The 22,348-nt window shown below is 43.7% G+C and overlaps 1 long non-coding RNA gene across 1 annotated transcript in view; it reads right to left on the bottom strand.

Annotated features, from left to right (window-relative positions):
* Positions 1-8,060: 8,060 nt before the first annotated feature.
* LOC141078188 (uncharacterized) overlaps positions 8,061-22,348 on the bottom strand; it is a 47,105-nt gene continuing 32,817 nt past the window's right edge. Inside the window, exon 3 of the long non-coding RNA XR_012227707.1 lies at positions 8,061-8,893. This is a non-coding gene — a long non-coding RNA (uncharacterized lncRNA). The remainder of the gene's footprint in view (positions 8,894-22,348) is intronic.

Raw genomic sequence — 22,348 nt, 5'->3', positions numbered from 1 at the left:
ATATATTACTTCATACAGCATAATGGGCCCCATATATTACTTCATACAATATAATGGGCCCCATATATTACTTCATACAGTATAATGGGCACCATATATTACTTCATACAGTATAATGGGCACCGTATATATCTTCATAAGTATAATGGGCCCCATATATTACTTCATACAGCATAATAGGCACCATATATTACTTCGTACAGCATAATGGGCAACATATATTACTGCATACAGTATAATTGGCCCTATATATGACTTCATACAGTATAATGGGCCCCATATATTACTTCATACAGCATAATGGGCACCATATATTACTTCATACAGTATAATGGGCATCATATATACAGTATAATGGGCCCATATATTACTTCATACAGCATAATGGGCACCATATATTACTTCATACAGTATAATGGGCACCATATATTACTTCATACAGTATAATGAGCCCCATATATTACTCTATAGAGTATAATGGGCCCCAAATATTATTTCATACAGCATAATGGGCCCCTTATATTACTTCTTCAGTATACTGGGCCCCATATATTACTTCATACAGTATAATGAGCCCCATATATTACTTCATACAGTATTATGAGCACCATATATTACTGCATACAGTATAATGGGCACCATATATTACTTCATACAGTATAATGGGCCCCAAATATTATTTCATACAGCATAATGGGCCCCATATATTACTTCATACAGCATAATGGGCACCATATATTACTTCATACAGCATAATGGGCACCATATATTACTTCATACAGTATAATGGGCACCATATATTACTTCATACAGTGTAATGGGCCCCATATAATTCTTCTACCCAAACCCCGCTGTTCTGGTCTCCTCAGTTTATTCTGATCCTCCGCAGTGCTTGGCACAGGGACATCATTAACTTTACCTATATAATTGTCCACTTGGACTGATAGTAATAGTGATTTGATTGTACCCTGTTGTCTGGCGCTGGCCCACTTTATGGGGGTGCTCAGGCCATATGATTATACACCAGTAAAAAGTATGAGAGGCTTAATGTGACCAGTGCCACCTACTTTCCTACCCCTCTTATTCGACTGGTACTGTGGGCACACTGACTGGTACTGAGGAAAAGAAAGAACAGAGAGAAAAAGAAAACAGAGAGAGAAAGAAAGAAAGAAAGAAAGAAAGAAGATAGAGAGAAAGAAAGAGGGGAAATAAAGAAATAACAGAGAAAGAAAGAAAGAAAGAAGAAGAAGGAAAGAAATAGAGAAGGAAAGATTCTATAAAGATACTACAGCAGCCCGGCTCCCACTGTAGTGCCCACCTGAGCCTCCCGATGCAGGACATATCATGATCCTCTTACATGGCCGGCATCCCGAGTCCACGGCGATCCTGCTGTCCGCGCTCTTGGGGGAGGATACGGTGATGGATCTGAAGCATTCCCTGAAGTGCCTCCATGGTTCCGTCACAATCTCCTCCCGAAATTACCTCATTTCCAGTCAGCTTCTAGCACGTCACTTCCGGTGGAACGTCAAGTTCGAGTTTTAAAGTGCTCCTCGGGGCTCCGCCGTGTAACATAGTAACATAGTAACATAGTAGCATAGTTTTGAAGGCTGAAGGAAGATCTTATGTCCATCTAGTTCAGCCTATTTTTAGTGCAGCTGTTCTGCATTGTTGATCCTGGGGAAGGCAAAAAACCCACAGAGTTGAAGCCAATTTTCTCCATAGGGAAAAAAATTCCTTCCCCTAAGCTGGGTCAACCATCTACCTATAATATTCAGTTATTCATAACCTTCTATACTGTTACTCACAAGAAAAGCATCCATTCCTTTCTTAAATTCATTCAGTGAGTTGGCCATCACCACTTCCTCAGGAAGAGAATTCCAGTCTCACTGCTCTTACCGTGAAGAACCCTCTTCTATGCTGGTGCAGAAATTGTCTTTCCTCCAAATGAAGAGAATGCCCCCTTGTTCTTGTCACAGTCCTTGGTACAAACAGTTCATTGGAGAGATCTCTGTATTGCCCTCTGATATACTTGTACATATATATTAAGTCTCCCCTAAGTCTTCTCTTTTCTAGAGTAAGTAGACCTAATTTTGATAATGTACTCCTGTGTCCGCGGGAAAAGTAAGCTCCCAGCCGGGGCAGTGGGGCAGAATCTCTCTCAAAATCGGGACTGTCCCGCTGGGAGGTATGAATGCTCCCCACCATACACCTTGTACACGTATGGCTCCACATACATCATACACACACGGTTCCGCTTTTTATGCCTTATACACACACAGCTCCGTTCTGTACACCTTGCACACACATGGCTCCACTCAGTACACACATGGCTCCACTCCGTAAACCTCGTACACATGCGGCTCTGCTCCATGCACCTTGTACACACGTGGCCACGCTCTGTAAACCTTGTACACAAATGGCTCCACTCTGTAAACCTTGTACACTTGCAGCTTTGCTCCATACACCTCGTACACACGCGGTTCCGCTCCATGCACCTCACACACACGCGACTCTGCTCTGTACACCTCATACACGTGCGGCTCTGCTCCGTACACGTGCGGCTCCGCTCTGTACACCTCGCACATGCGCTGCTCTGCTCACCTCGCACACGCGCTGCTCCGCTCCGTACACCTCGCACACGCGCTGCTCCGCTCCGTACACCCCGCACACGCGCTGCTCCCGCTGGGAGGTATGAATGCTCCCCACCATACACCTTGTACACGTATGGCTCCACATACATCATACACACACGGTTCCGCTTTTTATGCCTTATAAACACACGGCTCCGTTCTGTACACCTTGCAAACACATGGCTCCACTCAGTACACACATGGCTCCACTCCGTAAACCTCGTACACATGCGGCTCTGCTCCATACACCTTGTACACACGTGGCCACGCTCTGTAAACCTTGTACACAAATGGCTCCACTCCGTAAACCTTGTACACTTGCGGCTTTGCTCCATACACCTCGTACACACGCGGTTCCGCTCCATGCACCTCACACACACGCGACTCTGCTCTGTACACCTCATACACGTGCGGCTCTGCTCCGTACACGTGCGGCTCCGCTCTGTACACCTCGCACATGCGCTGCTCTGCTCACCTCGCACACGCGCTGCTCCGCTCCGTACACCTCGCACACGCGCTGCTCCGCTCCGTACACCCCGCACACGCGCTGCTCCGCTCCGTACACACGGCTCCACTCCATGTACACACATGGCTCCGCTCCGTACACACACAAGGCTCTGCTCCGTACACATCTCTGCTCCGTACACATGCGGCTCTGCTCCTTACACCTCGCACACACTCAGCTCCGCACACCCCACACACTCGCGGCTCTGCTCCGTACACCTCGTACACACACACGGCTCCGCGTACACACACAGCTCCACTCCGTACACATCTCTGCTCCGTACACCTCGCACACACACACACAGCTCCACTCCGTACACACACACAGCTCCACTTCGTACACATCTCTACAGCGTACACCTCATACACGTGCAGCTCTTGATATGCAGGCCCAGCGGCTTGCATGTCAATAGTTAACAGCTGCCAGCCAATCGGAGGCTGGCAGCTGACGTCAGCCGCAGTGCGCACCTCGCCTGCATCTGACGTCAGTGTCAGTCGCCGGCTAGAGCGTGCTGCAGCGTGGAGGGATGGCGGGAGCCTTGCCCGCCGCTGGACCGCGGCCAGGTAAGGAGAACTTTTTTTTTTACAGCGGCGATCCAGGGGGTCCGGGGGCAGAGTGCTGGACTGGGGGCAGAATGCTGGACTGGGGGCAGAATGCTGAGCATGCGGCAGAATGCTGGACTGGGGGCAGAATGCCTAACATGGGGCAGAATGCTGGACTGGGGCAGAATGCTGAACATGGGGCAGAATGCTGGACTGGGGCAGAATGCTGAACATGGGGCACAATGCTGGACTGGGGCAGAATGTGAACATGGGGCAGAATGCTGGACTGGGGCAGAATGCTGAACATGGGGCAGAATGCTGGACTGGGGGCAGAATGCTGAACATGGGGCAGAATGCTGGACTGGGGGCAGAATGCTGGACTGGGGCAGAATGCTGGGCGCTGGGGCAGAATGCTGGACTTGGGGCAGAATGCGAGACATGGGGCAGAATGCTGGACTGGGGCAGAATGCTAGACTGGGGCAGAATGCTGGCTATGAGGCAGAATGCTGAACATGGGGCCGAATGCTGGGCACTGGGGCAGAATGCTGGACTGGGGCAGAATGCTGGACTGTGGCAGAATGCTGGACATGGGGCAGAATGCTGGACTGGGGCAGAATGCTGGATATGGGGCAGAATGCTGGGTGCTGGGGCAGAATGCTGGGTGCTGGGGCAGAATACTGGACATGGGGCAGAATGCTGGACTGGGGCAGAATGCTGGATATGGGGCAGAATGCTGGACATGAGGGCAGAATGCTGGACATGGGGGAAGAATGCTGGACATGGGGGCAGAAAGCTGGATATGGGGCAAAATGCTGGACTGGGGCAGAATGCTGAACATGGGGCAGAATGCTGGACTGGGGCAGAGTGCTGAACATGGGGCAGAGTGCTGAACATGGGGGCAGAATGCTGGACTGGGGGCAGAATGCTGGACTGGGGGCAGAATGCTGAACATGGGGGCAGAATGGAGATACAGGGTATGATTGGAGACAGATCGCACATTATCATGGGGCAGGATGGTTACGATGGAGATCATATGGGGGCAGAATGGATACTCATGAGGGCGGGATGGGAGAACATATGGCTGAAGCCAGGAATGAGACACACGGGGGCCAGGATGGGGGATATTATTACCATAGGGGCTAATTAAAGGATATTATTACTGCAGTGATGTATTTATTTTATTTTTTGAGTACACTGTTTTAAATGGGGTGGCAGTCCTGTTACTGTGTAGAGTGATACTATGTTGCCTTTTTTTCTTCATGTGGTGTAATGTAGAAGTTGGAAAAAAATAAGTAATGTGTTCTGCAAGCGGAGCTCTAGATAACCGTGTTATTTCTTGCAGAGACGAGTCCTGGCTGGAAGACGTGATGGCGGTCTGTGCTGGATGAAAGAAAAGCAAGGATGAAGGCCTTCACCTAGAGACATCACTGGTGAATTAGTGTGTTACCTGTACATTGACACTATACATTGTATACTATATATATATATATATATATATACAGAGGTCCTGTGTATAATGTCACCAGTGATCACTGTGTTACCTGTACATTATATACAGAGCTCCTGTGTATAATGTCATTGATCAATATATTACCTGTACACAAACGCTGCATACTAAATACAGATCTCCTGTGTATAATGCCACTTATGGTGATAGTATTATGTTTTTTATTAATGATCAGTATTGTAGTATTCCGTCACCATCTGGTGGTAATATGTGGTCTGGGCATGGTGCGGTGGTATTTGTTCCTTGTATGTGATATTATTCAGTCACTATGGTAGTAATATGTGGTCTGGTCATGGTGTGGCGGTATTTGTTCCTTGTATGTGATATTATTTGGTCACTATGTGGTGGTAATATGTGGTCTGAACATGGTGTAGCGGTATTTGTTCCTTGTATGTGATATTATTGGTCATTTTAAAAATTGAAAAATAAATAAAAATATACCTAAAGTGTATAGCATATTTTAATAAATATTTAATAGGTTACAGTAGAGTAGAGCCTGGCCAAAAGTGTCTACCCTGTTATGGTGGCGGCTTAAAAAAATCTTTGTCCAAAGCAAAAGCTGCCGACTATATGTATGATCTGGTGATGGGAACTGTTAATGTGTGATAGTTGAGAAGTGGAGTTTTTCCAAGAGAGAGCGGTGGGACTGTGGACAGTTTGAGGGGTGGAGCCTGGGCGGAGTCTCAAGGGGGCCCCAAAAATTTAGCCAGTATGGAGCCCTGAAATTCCTAGTGGCAGCCCTGCACCTCGTACACACGCGGCTCCGCTCCTTACACCTCGTACACACATGGCTCTGCTCTGTACACCTTGTACACATGCGGCTCCGCTCCGTACACCTCGTACACACACGGCTCCGCTCCGTACACCTCACACACTCGAGGCTCTGCTCCGTAACCTCTCACACACACGGCTCCACTCCATACACCTCGTACACGTGCGGCTCTGCGCCGTACACCTCGTACACGTGCAGCTCTGCTCCGTGCACCTCGGTCCTCGTACACACGTGGCTCTGCTCCTTACACCTCGTACACACGCGGCTCTGCTCCTTACACCTCGTACACACGTGGCTCTGCTCCTTACACCTCATACACACGTGGCTCTGCTCCTTACACCTCATACACACGCGGTTCTGCTCCTTACACCTCGTACACACGGCTCCGCTTCGTACACCTCGCACACACACAGCTCCGCTCCATACACCTCACACACTCGCGACTCTGCTCCGTACACCTCGTACACACACACGGCTCCACTCCGTGTACACACACACAGCTCCACTCCGTACACATCTCTGCTCCGTACACCTCGTACACACAGCTCCACTCCGTACACATCTCTGCTCTGTACACCTCATACACTTGCAGCTCTGCTCCGTACACCTCACACACTTGCGGCTCTGCTACATACACCCTGTAAACCCCCCTGACCCCACAAATAAACTTATCTCATCCAGGACGATGACAGCCAGCACAGACACCAGAGTCCTGCATAAAACAAGGGCTGATGCGCACAGGACCTGTGATGAGGTCATAGGAGGGGAGGAGTCAGGGTCACATGATATCCGGATTGAAGACGCTACAGATGAGGAGAGGAGCGACTACAGGACCTGTGATGAGGTCACAGGAGGGGAGGAGTCTGTGGTCACATGATCACGGGGGCCCTGACTCCTTCCCTCCTGTGAGCTCATCAATTACAGCCTCTTGCATGACCGCAGCACCAGCGTGCAGAGGCTAAATTGTAGGTGCTGCGGGTAGAGGAGCGCATGAGGGTACGTGCACACGCTGCGGATTGTAGTGCCGATTTGTCCATGCAGATTTTGTAAAATCTGCAGGTAAATCTGCAGGTCAAAAGACCTGTAGTTTTACCTGCGGATTGCTCTGCGGTTTGTCATCTCCTCAATGGAGGAGATGACAAACCGCAGCGGAATCTGCAGAAAGAATTGACATGTCAATTCTTTCTGCGGTTTCAAAACCGCAGAAAAACCACGCGGAAAAATCCGCACCGTCTGCACTGCGTTTTTTTATTCCCATAGGGAATAATGGTACTGTACACCGCAGCAAAAACTGCTACGGACCCGCAGTGGCCAAAACCGCTGCGGAACCGCAGGAGAATCCTCAGCGTGTGCACACACCCTGATGCCGCCCCCTGCTGCCTGCCGCTTCAGCACCTGGCTCAACTTGCCTCATTATAGCTGCGGCCCTGGGTGTCTCATACAGCTGACTTTTCGTTTTTAGTCTTTTGTAAGCTGTTTGTAAGGCACACTATACATGCAAAGATATCACAAGACTTGGAAACAAAGCGTATACTTCCCAATATAAGCAAATGTGTGAAAAGAATAGGAGAAGGATTTTGTTAAGTGAGAAACAGCTGATGCTACAACTACCACAAAGTCATTTTTTCTAACAGTCCGTAATGCCTTGTTAAAATATGCTGGAAATTGTATGACACAAAGAGCATCAGCTGCACTCAATTGAGTGTAAATTATATTGTTTCCAGCACAGTAAAACATCATTTTTTATCTACTTAGTACATAGTTCAGTGCATTTCCAGACAGTAGATTTTGGGCTGTAACTTGGTAGATGCTTAATACTATTATTAGAGTCAAACAGATGTTTTCTAGAAGCACGAGGTCAATGATCACTTTTATGCTCAGATTAACCTTACTGTCTCCAGCAAAATGGCGCCAATGGCGGCGCATGCACAGATCGAGATTTCGGCTCCTCATCGAGCTGAGATCCCAATTTAAGTGTGCACCGCCTCTGCTGCCATTTTGTTGGAGAATGCTGGTACATATGGGCAAGCACCACTCGGAGCAAATGTGACACTGGTTCAAAATGAAAAAAGGAGGATAATACAAATGCAGAGAGGCCACGGCAGAACCAAAGAATTTACCCACAGTTCCATCCCAATGCACTAAGAGGCTATTGCACCAAAAGATAAATTAAACAAGAACCAGGCTAAGGATTTTTTTTCACTGCAGGTATCCAATAAGTCAGTATAACAGGGCCATTTTGGCCATACCCTTATATTAAGAGGTTAAATTGTGATGACAGTTTCTCTGTAAGACCTTTACGGGCAGCCGAGCAGTGGAGACTTCAATGCATGCGATGGAACATTATCCTGTATACAAATCATGTTTTTTTTAAAGATTCAGACTTTTTCCTGAACCACTGCCTGAAGAAAGTGTCTTCTTAAAACTGACAGTAGGTGTAAGCGTTGATTATAATTTAATTATAGTTTAATAATACCAGACCACAACAGTACCCCACCTCCACCTTGCTAGGATCTGAGTTCATGTGGAGGTCTGTGCCCGTTACTGATCCAGATACAGGCCCATGAGTCACACTAATCTCATCAGTCCATGAAACCTTTGCAAAATCTCTCTCCAGATATTTCTTGGCCCAGAGTCTTGACATTTCCACTTCTGTGTCTTGTTCAGTGATGGTTGTGTCTCAGGCTCCCTTACCTCGTCCATGTCTCTGAGCACTGAACACTTTGTACTTCTGGGTCTCCAGGGAGGTTGCAGTTCTGGAATATGACAACAATAGAGGATAATGGATTCCTGGTCGCTTCACGTTTGATTCTCCTGTAACTCGTGCCTTTTTTATTATGTGTTTTTTGTGGACCTGTTGACTGTTTGCAGCAAATCATTTGATGGTTCTGTGATCGCTCCCCAATATCTTAGCAATTTCAATAGTTCTGCATCCCTCTGTAAGAGATAACAATTTTAACTTTACAGAATTGGTTAAATCTCTTTTTGGATCACTTTACCTGAGGAAAACAAGCTGCTTAATAATTCTGCCGATCTTGATAAAGGATGTTGATATAAATAGGCCACAACATTCCTCATTCCCCAAATCACATCACCTTATCTGCTTCACCTAATAAGCATTCAAGTTTATACAGCTTGGCATTGGAAACTCTCCGATAGGGCCAATATACTCAATTGCATAATAATTATGCATGCGGTCTGTAGTAACTTCTGTGAAAACTACCACATGAGAGCAAGTTGTCTAAAAGTACTTAATTAACCCCTTAACGATGCCTTTTAACTGCGGCAGTTAAGGGTACTTATTTCTCAGTGCCGCTTTTTAACAGCGCTGAGAAATAAGTGTAAGGCCGGGCTCACACTTGTACGTCCAATGCGAGAAACTCGCGCATTAATACCCGGCGCTACTGCCGGCACTTGGGACCGGAGTGTGCGGCTGCAGAGAAATACATGCAGCCGCACACTCCTGTCTCGAGTTCCGGCAGCAGAGTCGGGTATTGATACAAGAGACCTGCACTAATTTCTCGCATTGCACTCTCAAGTGTGGCCCCGGCCTAAAGAGCTCCCCAGCGTCGGAAAATATCCATGGTCTCAGGTACCAGGGGTAGCTGAGACCCCGAAGAACATGATTCGGGTAGGTTTTTGCCATCCCTAGTCTCGCGATCGCTGTTATTCACAAAAAAAGTCAGATTTTCCATTCATTACTCTCTCCTCTGACATGATTTAGCATACCAGATGAGAGAGAAATGGGGTTTCCTGAGCTACCCCGGTACATTCACCATCCCGGGACCCTCCTACTCAGTACCCCGGCCCTACGTGTCATCTTCCTGGAAAAAAATGGCGGGCACATGCGCAGTGTGCCTGCCGAGATTTGCCAGCCGGTACCCGGCAACAACAGGTGAGGTTTCCTATTGGTTCATTTTGATCTCTGCGATAGACCCTATCACAGTGATCAAAATGAAAATAATAGTACATTTGTTACCCCCTTAGTTAGATAAAAAATAATAAAATAAAAAAAAATTTTTTTTCCATTCTTTGCAGTTAGGGTTAGGGTTGGGGCTAGGGTTAGGTTTGGGGCTAGGGTGGTGTTGGGGGTTATGATTAGGGTAAGGGGTGTGTTGGGGGTTAGGGCTGTGTTAGGGTTACAGTTATAATTGGGGGGTTTCCACTGTTTACGCACATCAGGGGGTCTCCACATGGTGCCTGCCATCGATTCCAGCCAATTTTGCGTTCAAAAAGTCAAATGGTGCTCCCTTCCTTCTGAGCTCTGCTTTGCGCCCAAACAGTGGCTTTCCCCCACATACAGAGTATTGGCGTACCCAGGAGAAATTTCACAACAAATTTTGTGGTCCATTTTCTTCTGATACCCTTGTGAAAATTAAAAACTTTGGTTCCAAAGTAAATTTTTTGTGAAAAATGTAAAATGCTTATTTTTTCCTTCCACATTGCTTTAGTTCTCGTGAAGCACCTGAAAGGTTAATAAACTTCTTGAATATGGTCTTGTGCACCTTGTGGGGTGAAGATTTTAGAATAGTGTAACTTTTGACTAATTTCTGTCATATTCATTCTCCTCTGCTTGCGCTGATCACGGCAGAACAGGGGAGAATGGATGAGAGCCGGCTTCAGCACCAGCCGCCGGGGGACAGCAGCTTACAGTAGCGCTTCTTCCCCGGCGGCCATCCGTGTGGTCATGATGGGGCACACGATGCCACATGTGTGCAGCACGAAGTACATACACGGACACACGGACACTGATATTTCCGGTACCAGTTTTACTGGTACCAGAAATATCAGGATGTGTGAAAGCGGCCATAAAATGTGTTATTGGAGCAGCCCCTGGTAAATTAAGTATTATTATAGTAATAAAATTTGAAGCAATGCAATATCCGGATATAAACTCAAAGGTTACTCCTATACAGGGTAGGGATGCGAGACTCGTCCAAGTTTCTCCCATGTGTGATCCCTGCCTAAAGGTCTGGGACCCTACTTGAAGCACCAATAGACAATGTTGTGCCATGTTAAATTTTCACATTTGTCAATAAAAATTAGTGAAATCAAAATATCAGAAAGTTTAAAAAAAGGCAGCTTTATTTTAAGGAATGATACACCAATTAGAGATAAAAACCGCAGCCCTAACAGAAAATCTGCAACATCAAAAACTCAACAAAAGTTCATTGTGGGAACATAGCCTTAAATTTCCATTTTGCACATAGTTGTGATGCAAGAGTATTTTTCTGTTCCTTTCTGATGTCTCTGATTTTATAAAGAGGTTTTTTTTTGGGGATTTCATCGATGGAGCATACATTTTAAAATTTGTTCCCTTTTAAGCAACAATTATTTTTCAAACTTTTTTTTTCTTTTACAGGGATAGGGTTAGTAACACTGATTCGGAATGGTAGCAATATTTTTCATTTACATATTTTTTTTCCCTTTTTTATTCTCTTTTAGAAGCATTGAAGCATCCAGCACAGCATAGCATGACCATAGCACAACTGTGCAGCAAAAGGAAATTATAGGATTTGTGCCCTGTGCTGCACGAATGTGGTCTAAAGTGGATTTGTCATCTGAGAAAAACCCTTTAGCCCGTCTGTTATGTTTAATTGTTCAAGGATAGTAGATATTGCTTGGTACTCATGCCCGCTCTGCATGTAAACATGTTGCAATTGCATTTTTAAGTGCAGACAAACCCACCGATTCTGTACTTAAAAAAAAAAAAGCATAAAACCGCTTCTTAAAAAATACATAAAGGGGGAAAACAGGAAAAAAAAGCAGCAAAAACACCATCATCAGAGCGGAGTGCATTTAGGTGTGAGCCACTGATGAAATAATGCATTCGTAAAAGTGAAGTGTTTTTGCTTGTGGGATCATTCATGGCTTCTTATGCACCTTTGCAGAGCTGAAATGCTTTTTTTGCTATAATATAGTCCACTTCCGGAATATGAAGTAGAGATGGGTGGTTGATTCACTGACTGAATAAAAACTGCTTTTACATGTTTTATCCTTTATTAGAAGACATTAGTCAGCAGTGAGAATGCTCACCATTCATTCCCTTCCCGCATAACCTCCTCTAATACTTGATTTCTTGTCTTCACATCCTCAATGGAAATTAAATAAAAGAATATTTGTGACAATGTGCACAATGAGATATTCATGCCTTGGACTTATTTCCATATCTGTGTCTTATTAGTCACGATTATAAATACATGCAGTCTGTAGGTTTAGGTATTATATATAAATTGTATACAATTCAGGATGAATCAATACAATAAATTGCTAAAGTCACGGCTCTAGCGCAGGAAATCACAGACAGAATCTATAATTACATCCAGCAAGGTCTACACAAAGACTGAAGATGAACGTCAATTTTATGCAAGGCTTTTTTCCCCATACTTATGCTAGTAAAGCTTAGTCATTGCATTATGATACTTTGGGTTTTACTTCCTGCACAGACTTCATACTACGTATTGTATATTTAGAGAGGTTATCCGGGACTTTTCTTTTTACCATGGGGCTAACCATTTACCCTCAGGAAGTTGCAAACTAATGGTGATGATGAGCGAATGTGGACGGATAAGGTGTTTTTCAAGCATGATCGTGTGCTAACCAAGTGTCTTTAGCGAAAAATATGTTCGAGTCCCCTCGGTTGCATGTCTCACGGCCTAACAAACAGGCAATCCCTGCATGTGTTGCGGCCGTTGAACAGCCGCGAAACATGGAGCCGCTGGTACTCAAACATATTTTTCGAGCACGTTGAAAACACTTGGTTAGCAATTGAGAATGATCAGATAACATCTTATCCGAGCACATTCGCTCTTCACTATTAACTACCTATAAATACCTACAATGATAGGGGTATAGAGAGATACTCAAAGAAAAATATATAGTAATAAACACGCCTCCCAAAGAAGCTGAGTGAAACGCGCGTCCGGGCAGAGGGGCGCCCGTGATATCCATAAGCTCATTGCTACAGGTATTATATGCTCCAACAATAATAATAATAATCCAATTTTACAATTGACACATACCTACTGTAACAGTAGCGCTATGGGTAACATACAAGCAGTTGACATATAGAGCTATACACCCAAAAATAAAAAAAATGAACCGCACCTCCAAAAATCATACGTTGATCTAATGCCGCTAGGCACAAATTTAAATATAACTGACCATGAGGTTCTTAGTTTAACATTCTGATCAGACTGTATGAAGCCCACTGCCATGGCACGGCAAACCTTGTAGTGGGTCCCTACTGCCCTAATGGAGCGGAGCCATGCGCTGACCACCTCCCCAGTGGCAATGCACAGACAGGGCGACAGCCCGGTGTTTTCAGACCGCCCCGCCCCACCAGCACAAAACCACTGCAACAATGGCTGCCACACAGCACCATCACCAAATGAAAGGAGTCCTCATCGCCCCCACGGAGCGGAGCTGCGCGCCGACCACCTCCGCAGCGGCAGGGCAGACGGCCTGGTGTCTCACAGCACCCATGACTCCAGACCGCGCTGCTCCACCAGTACAAAACTGTGCATTGCCGCTGTGGTGGTGGTCGGCGCGAGGTTTGCTGTGACTTGGCAGTGGGCTTCATACAGTCCGATCAGAATGTTAAACTAAGAACCTCATGTTCAGTTATATATATTTTTGCCTAGCGGCATTAGAACATTGTATGATTTTTGGAGGTGCTGTCCACTCTTAGATCATAGAATCGTAGAGTTGGAAAGGACCTCCTGGGCCATCTGGTCCAACCCCCTGCTCAAAGCAGGATTCGCTAAATCATCCCAGGCAGATGTCTGTCCAGCCTCTGTTTGAAGACTTCCATTGAAGGAGAACTCACCACTTCTCATGGCAGCCTGTTCCACTCATTGATCACTCTAACTGTCAAAAAGTTTTTTCTAATATCTAATCTGTGTCTCCTCCCATTCAGTTTCATCCCATTGCTTCTAGTCTTTCCTTGTGCAAATGAGAATAAAGATGATCCTTCTAAAATGTGACAGCCCTTTAGATATTTGTAGACAGCTATTAAGTCTCCTCTCAGTCTTCTCTTTTGCAAACTAAACATTCTCAAATCCTGCAACCTTTCCTTTTTCTTAGCATATGACATATAGAGCTCTTTGCAGCCTTACTGGTCACCGTTTTTGCAGCCATTACAAACATTGGTGTATCCACTTTGTACTATTTTTGAGATTTATTTTGTCACACCTGTTTTTTGCCTTTTTGTTCATATCTTGGCTCTTTCCAATATGTCACTTATTGATCACCACATATTTATCCACTAAGACATTTGTCTACATAGCCCTTAGCACTATGGAGATTTCCCTGGTTGGGCCCCCTCCTTATGTTGCTCATTTTGTTCTCCTTTACTGTCATATCATGTTTGGTTATACCATATAAATTACTTTTTGTCACATGATATTCCATGGTATTAAGTCCCTCTTTTTAATACATCTATCACCTTTCTTCTTTATGTACTTTTTAGATATTTTTATATTTGTATATCAATAAAATATTACTTTTTAACATTTAATTACTTCCCTTTTACAGTAGTATTAATTTACTTCTGGTAATATATTTTGTGGTTAGTTGTGACATATTAAAGTACAAAACCCAACCATTGTATGGGTGAAATAATTAAGGACCTAAACGCGTTATAAGTAATTAGTAATTATAAGTAGTAATTATCTATGTCTACTGGACCATATTTGAAACAGCATACAGATGCTGAGTATAGACCAAAATAATGTAAATTGCAATGAATGAAGTGAATTATTTGTTTAAAACAATAGACACATATAATTTAAAAACCTGTGTACAAACAACTAAACTTTTAAAACACAGAAGTGGTAAATGAACACAGGCAATGGTAGAGGTATTGATTCAGTTAGGAATATAAATACACATACAATATCATGCAAATACCAGTAAGAAATCAATAAACTATACAAGGATAAATTACAATATTAATAAAATATTCAAACCATGAGGTAATATAAGATACAGACCTGTCACAGCGTGTATAAATCAGGGCTGTGTGCCGTCCACCTTACGCTTGCGTTTCGCTCACGCTTATTCAGGGAGTGGTCACTCTGGAGTTTCTGACAACCTATGTGTTCTGCCTTGTGATGATCTCTCCCAGCTCAGAGTGGTTAGGCCGGAGTCAAACTAGCGAGAAATACGGACGAGTGCTATGCGAGAAAAATTTGCATAGCACTCGGACCAATGTTAATCTATGGGGCAGCTCCAATCATCCGTTTTTTTTCTCGCCCGTATTATACGTGCGGAGGAAATCGCAGCATGCTGCGATCTGCACCGTATTACGCCCGAGACATGCTAATGCAAGTCTATGGGTGCAGGAAAAAAACGGATTACACACAGACCATACGTGTGACTTGCGAGAAATATGCACCGGTGTCCTTTAGAAAAGCCGGCAATTCAGTGCGCTATACTCTAAAATCATACTGACAGGTTAATAAAGAATCGATAGAATGCATGCATACACATAGTATAGGTATATACTGTATATCACCCCAGGTCAGGCGGGGACTCTGTGCAGCCTCCTTGACATCAGCGGTAGACACCGAGGCTGGGCATAGTGCCCGCCTGACGTGAACTCAGGAGCGTGGGAAAATGTTCTGAAACTTTGCCACGCTAATCAGTTTATCTCCGGTCAGCCGGGGTGCCTGCGCAGACAGGTTTCCATTCATTTCTCATAGGTTTACAGCTGGGCCGGTAGCATTAGCACCGCTCCCGGTTGTAAACTATTTAACCCCTTCAGATGGATTGCAGCGTGGGACATTTTACGGTGGACAGGTATGGGCTATTGTTGCTTTTTTTTATTTTTTACAAGAGAGCGATGGCTTCGAATGGATTGGGAGTGTAATAAAGATGGAAAAAATGTGTGTTTATTTATTTCATTAAAAGTAATTTTTCTTAATGTGCTCTCTCTGTTTTTTTTTTAACCCCTTTCAGACTAGTGGATTAATAATGGATATGTGTCTTATTGACACCTCTCCATTATTAACCAGGCTTGTTAGGGCTGGCGGAACGCACCAAATACAGAGGTGGTAAACTGCTGCTTAGCAATGGAGGATGTATATAGCGGTATACAATAGGTCACACGCGGGTTAACGTCACCCGGTGTGAACAGGAGCGGACTCTGTTACGTCACAGAGCCGCAGTACCGTGGAACATAAATGCCGGAGCCTGTTAAAACACACAGCACTCGGCAAGAAAGCACTCAGTAAATGGTCACAGAACTCAGCCCCAAGGACACGAGGTCTGTGTCCCTCTAGACCTACTGAGCGTGCGGCGTCGCACCTGCGGACGCCTCTAATGGACGTTGGCCACCGAGGAGTGCAGACTATGTGCACCGTGGCGTACAGACAAAGCCACCGGTGAATACTGATGGTAGTCTCTGACTCTACCTCTACCTGGACCTCAGTCTGGGCGCTAGCAGGCTAGGCTACACAACACATGAGTACCAAGGGTAGGGGTTTCATAATGAGTTATTCTCCAGAGACATTCATACATGCATACAACACTCACTCCGCATGGTCTAATCTTTTTCTATATTAGTGCATGGCCGAGTGGCCATGCGAACCTTTTATAGCAGCGTCCTTCCGGGACCTTCCTGATGGTCCAATCCGAGCTGGAGAAGTGGAGCTGGTAGTGACAATACATGGGTATATATGTTTATTTTATATATAATATATATTTAATAAGTTGGAATCTGAGATGTATATACTACACGCTATTGAAATCCGCTGATGTGCCGGAAAAGATGTGGGCTCAGAGTCGGAAACCCACAACACAGGTGGAGACCCGTCATGTGTCATACATGTGTGGGGAAGGTGACTTGACGGACAGATGTGACTGGCAGTAGGAGGGGACGAGTTGTACACCAGAGACAGAGATTGACAGGATAGAAGAGCGACAGCTAGGAAAGGCAGGATAGAAGGGTGTAGTATTGGAAAGTGACCACAAGATGGCAGGGGAGAGTAGTGTAGGACTGAACAACAGCTTATGGCTCAGATACGCTTAGTCATGGGGGGTGGGGAGATAGGAGCCCGGGTGGGAAATTCCCCTGTGAGAAGTGAGAGTGAATAAATAGAAGAAGGCGGGGCTCGAGAGGAGTCTAGTCCCGGGAGGAGCTCAGAAGAAGACAGGGAAGAGAGAAGAGCTCGGCCAGGGGACGGACAGAGAAGAGACTGTCAGGGCGGGTGGCCCTGACCCGACGGACCGCAGGACAGGCGAGGTGACGTACCGCAGGACAAGTGAGGCCCCGGGGGGTACCGACTGGATGACGACCTCAGACAGGTGAAGCGCTGGGGGTAGATTGGTCTAGGACAGCCCCCAGTGAAAAATCCGCGAGGTGCGTTACTGTGACTGGAACGAAGGTGCCGGTACCCGGGCCTGGAGACAGTGTGAAGAAGCTGCGGTGCGTGTTTGGTGGTCGTCAGGAGGACGACGAATAAATCCGGAACTGTTACACGTGAAATCTGACTTCGCCTCGTCCTTTGAGTCGCCTGGTGTCTGCGGCGTCCGAACAGGGTAAGCAGTGGTCCACCCCCCAATCCCGGTCCCTACCACACATGTACAGCGCATGTCATGAAGGGGTTAAAACAAAGTCTACACATCAATTGCATCGCAGTTGTTTGATTATAAGTCCATAATAGTGGCATGCAGATCCCAAATCACAAAGATTCGGTCCCAGTCCAAATATTTCTGGACCTAACTGTGTATTATCAGTGAGGAATGCACAGAACACTTATTCCATTTATATGTTCCATTTGTCTTCTAAATGGATTAGACAAATGAAAAATACATAAGGACGTGTGAACAGAGTTTTAAACAGATATGTCAATATGTCACTGAGGAAAATGCAGCACCTGGGGGACGTGTGTCACCGTTGATGAAGCTGTTAATTTGTCCAGTTTGTTACAGGCTCTGAGTAATATCAGTTTAATTCCACTTTTGGTAGCTGGCAATGTAGTCCGTTCTTCTCCTGCACATCAGTACTGTATGATTCAGTGAAATTAAGGTTTATACTGTGTAACATACAAAATAAGGCCACCAAGCGTGGCAGATAGTGGCTGCTATGCAGCAAAAAAAGGATCACTATGCTGAGAGCTTGACTCGAAGAGTGACTGAGCATATGTGTCCTCTATCGCTCAGCTCACTAGGTGGACATGCACACACACGATGAAGGCCAGGTGACATCATTAACAAAATGTAAAACTGTTCATTGTATTGTGCTAATGTTACAGGCAAACATTGTTCATTTTAAAAATGTATGTAATAATTATATTTGCTTTAGGAACCACCTCGTTTAATCCCATACATATACAGTAGAAGTTGGGTACACATGTAAGATGTGAGTTGAGGAGTGGTGTCTTCTCCATCTATGACAAGTGGCATCTATATGACACAGCTGACACCTGTCTTAAAATGCAAAACGAATTAAAGAAACTATGAAAAACTATGAAAAAAATCGAATCATTTCTGTCTTTTCTCAAACTGTACATAAACTGTAAAACATGAAAAAATATAAACATATTCTGACTTTCATCTGTAGAAGCCCAAAATATAATTATATACATCTATTTAAACCACATTGTGAACACCATTCAAAAATATAAATTCCGGAATTAGCCACCTCACCACCTCTAAAAAACGAAATTAAAAAGCGGATGAAAGCAAAGTCACACAAACCCCAAAAGAGTAGCAACAAGGACTACAGTTCATCATTAAAAAAAAAAAAAGCACAACAGTAAAACATAAGAAGACCAATATTTCCACAATAATCTTTTTATTTTACTAATTTAAGAACATTTGTATGTTCATTACTGCTAAACTGTGGTCACTGAGACATTAGGTATTTTTTTTACTGTTAGACAAAGGGGGTGGAATACAGGAAAGTGATTACAATCATATTTACAGTGAATTAATATATTGTAAAATTGACATTGTACATGTTACATAACATCGCATATCTGTTGTACAACTTTTTACATCTTTTTTGCCACTAATGTTTGGCTAGATCGTCCTTTCCTTAAAATCTACTTTTGGTTCCAAGAAGAGCTGGATGTACAAGCTCTAGTTACTTCTGATGCCACAGAAGAAAGGTGAGACCTTAGAAATAAATATGTAACATTTATATATGCTGATATTTCTAGCATCACATACATTGATATCTTTTATTTAATGTTAAAATTACTATGACATTAGTGTAGAAAAAAGATATGGCCGCACATCAAAAAATCATACAATGATCTAATGCCGCCAGGCAAAAATGTACAAACCTGAACATGAGGTTCTTATGAAGCCCACTGACATGTTATGGTGAACCTGTTAGTGAGATCAAGCTATGGGGGAGTTTTTCACGTGCAGGGACAGGACAACTGGTTGAAATTGAAGGAAACATGAATGCGGCCAAGTACAGAGATATCCTGGATTAAAACCTCTTCCAGAGAGCTCTGGACCTCAGACTTGGCCGAAGGTTCACCTTCCAACAAGACAATGACCCTAAGCACACAGCTAAAATAACACAGGAGTGGCTTCAGAACAACTCTGTGACCATTCTTGACTGGACCAGCCAGAGCCCTGACCTAAACCCAATTAAGCATCTCTGGAGAGATCTGAAAATGGCTGTCCACCAACATTCACCATCCAACCTGATGGAACTGGAGAGGATCTGCAAGGAAGTATGGCAGAGGATCCCCAAGTCCAGGTGTGAAAAACTTGTTTCACCATTCTCAAGAAGACTCATGGCTGTACTAGCTCAAAAGGGTGCTTCTACTCAATACTGAGCAAAGGGTCTGAATACTTATGACCAAGTGATATTTAAGATTTCATTTTTTATTCATTTTGCAAAAATTTCCCCATTTCTGTTTATTTTCAGTCAAGATGGGGTGCAGAATGTACATTAATGAGAAAAAAAATGAACTTTTTAGAATTTACCAAATGGCTGCAAAGAAAGAAAGAGTTAAAAATATAAAGGGGTCTGAATACTTTCCGTACCCACTGTACATATCAATGCAAACATGGCATAGTAGATTGTTTACCGCAAAAAAAAGTGTCCTGTTACTATCAGTTTTGTTCAGTAGTTGATATTCATTTTGCATCATTTAAGGGATTCAATTGAGTTAAGTTAAATTCCCCAGTTTAGTCACTGAAAGCTTGCTTGTCCCTTATTGAGCTGAACTAATTTGTGCCTTTAAGAGTTGTTCTACTTTATAAAGTAAACTAAAGAAAATGCTCCAAATAATTAGTAAATGTAGTTAACCCAGAAAAATGGCAATGATCAGACACACTAAAAAGGATAAAGGCCCAAATTCATCAAGTTTTTGCTACAATTCTGGTGTAAAACCCCTTGAAATATCATATAATTTAGCAATTTTGGGATTTTTACACCAGTCCCCTGACACCTCTGTCAACGTGGGCTTGGAAAACAGCAAAACCCATCTACAAGTTCATCATAATTTATATTACAAAAGTGGCATTAATTCTGACAGATATATAGACCTGCTGCAAGATGGACCTTACCTGCAAGTGCCTTTCCTGCCACATGGTAGATGTAAAATGCATTAATTAAAGGCACATTTATTAAAGTCACGAGATTCTTAACCCCTTTAAGACCTATGACACATAGGTACGTCATGGTTTGTGCCCTGCATTTGATGCGAGCTCCAGCGCTGAGCCTGCATCTTTCCCAGCACATGACAGCTGAATTGATCAGCTGTCATGTGCCCTAACATCCTAATATTTGGTTGCACAGTGAACACATTTAGGAATAAATAACTGCAATCAATTGCTTTCTATAACCATCAACAGGTTTCTTACAAATCTCAACTGGAATTTTGGACCACTCTTCTTTTGCAAACAGCTCCAGTTATCTCATATTTGAAGGGTGCCTTCTCCCAACACCAATTTTATGATCACTGCACAGGTGTTCAATGGGATTTAGATCCGGACTCATTACTGGCCACATCAGAACTCTACAGTGTTTTGTTTCCATTCATTTATGGGTGTTCCTTGAAGAATATTTGGTGGTCTTTGTCCTGCTGGAAAATCCATGACCTGGGATGCAAACCCAGCTTCTGAGCACTACATTACAATCCAAAATCCTTTGGTCTGTCCACAAGATGCTCTCCCAGAAGCATGTTGTCTTACTCATGTACATTTCGGGGTCTCCTCCCATAGTGTTTCATTTAATTCAAATATGGATGTATAGTTCGCGCTGACACTGATGCACCCTGAACCTGCAGGACAGCTTAAATTTCTTTGAAACCTGATTGGGGCTGCTTATCCACCATCCACACTCTCTTTTGACGCAACCTTTTATTAATTTTTCTCTACTGTCCACATCCAGGGAGATTAACTATAGTGCCATAGGTTGTAAACTTCTTGATTATGTTGCGCACTGTGGAAAAAGGAACATCAAGATCTTATGAAATGGACTTGTAACCTTGAGATTTGTTGTTACTTTTCAACAATTTTGGTTCTCAAGTCCTCATAACGTTCTTTTCTCTTAGTTCTCTTCTCCGTGGCACACACAGATACACAATGCAAAGATTGTGAACTTCTCCCCTTTTTATCTGGTTTCAAATGTGAGTCTCATGTTACCCACACCTGCTACTTGCCACAGGCGAGTTTGAACGAGCATCACATGTTTACTTCAGTTTTGGAATGTATCAACAATTTTGCCTGCCAATTTTGGGGGTTTTGTGTGAAATTATGTCCAATTTGCCCTTTTTTTCCCACAGTTTTTTTGTGTCATTCCTATATACAGAAAGCCATGACTGTATATAAAAATGAATTGTTACGGAAAGGTAACACAATTTAAAAAATATTTTAGTGATTCTTTGTGGTTATTAAAAAAAAATAAAAAACACGTGAAAAATACTCTATTTTGATTTTTTTCTTTATATTTAACCTAGATAATAGCAAAACATAAAAATATAAAAATTAGGTCTCACCTATCCTTGAAAAAAAGAGCAAAAATTAAAATCCAAAATTAGGAGTGGAACAATCAGAGGAAAAGTATAATAGAAACCCGTCACCACTTCTGTATTTATCACCCACTCCTGGTTTTGGCTTACAGATACTTAGGTAAAATACTGAACATATGAACGTGGCCTAAGGGCTCATTCACAAATCAGTTTTTTCAATGTACTATAAAACAGACTGAGTTCCATCAGTGATTTTCATCAGGAGGTCATCAGATTTTCATAATTTTCTTTCACTCATGAGAAAAAATACAGTTTCTCCACTTTCTCTCTCTCTATCCATCAGTGAGACAGACAAGACACAGATGGCAACCAAATGCTATCAGCTTTTTTTACTGACCTACAGATTTGCATTGCTGATTTTGATCTGGCATGCTGATCAATGTTTTAGAAT

The sequence above is a fragment of the Dendrobates tinctorius genome, unplaced genomic scaffold, assembly GCF_039654945.1.
Source record: "Dendrobates tinctorius isolate UK_male_01 unplaced genomic scaffold, ASM3965494v1 ptg000016l, whole genome shotgun sequence".
Classification (NCBI taxonomy): Eukaryota; Metazoa; Chordata; class Amphibia; order Anura; family Dendrobatidae; genus Dendrobates; species Dendrobates tinctorius.
Note: the sequence above shows the minus strand (reverse complement) of the source record. Positions and strands in the feature narration are given on the sequence as shown.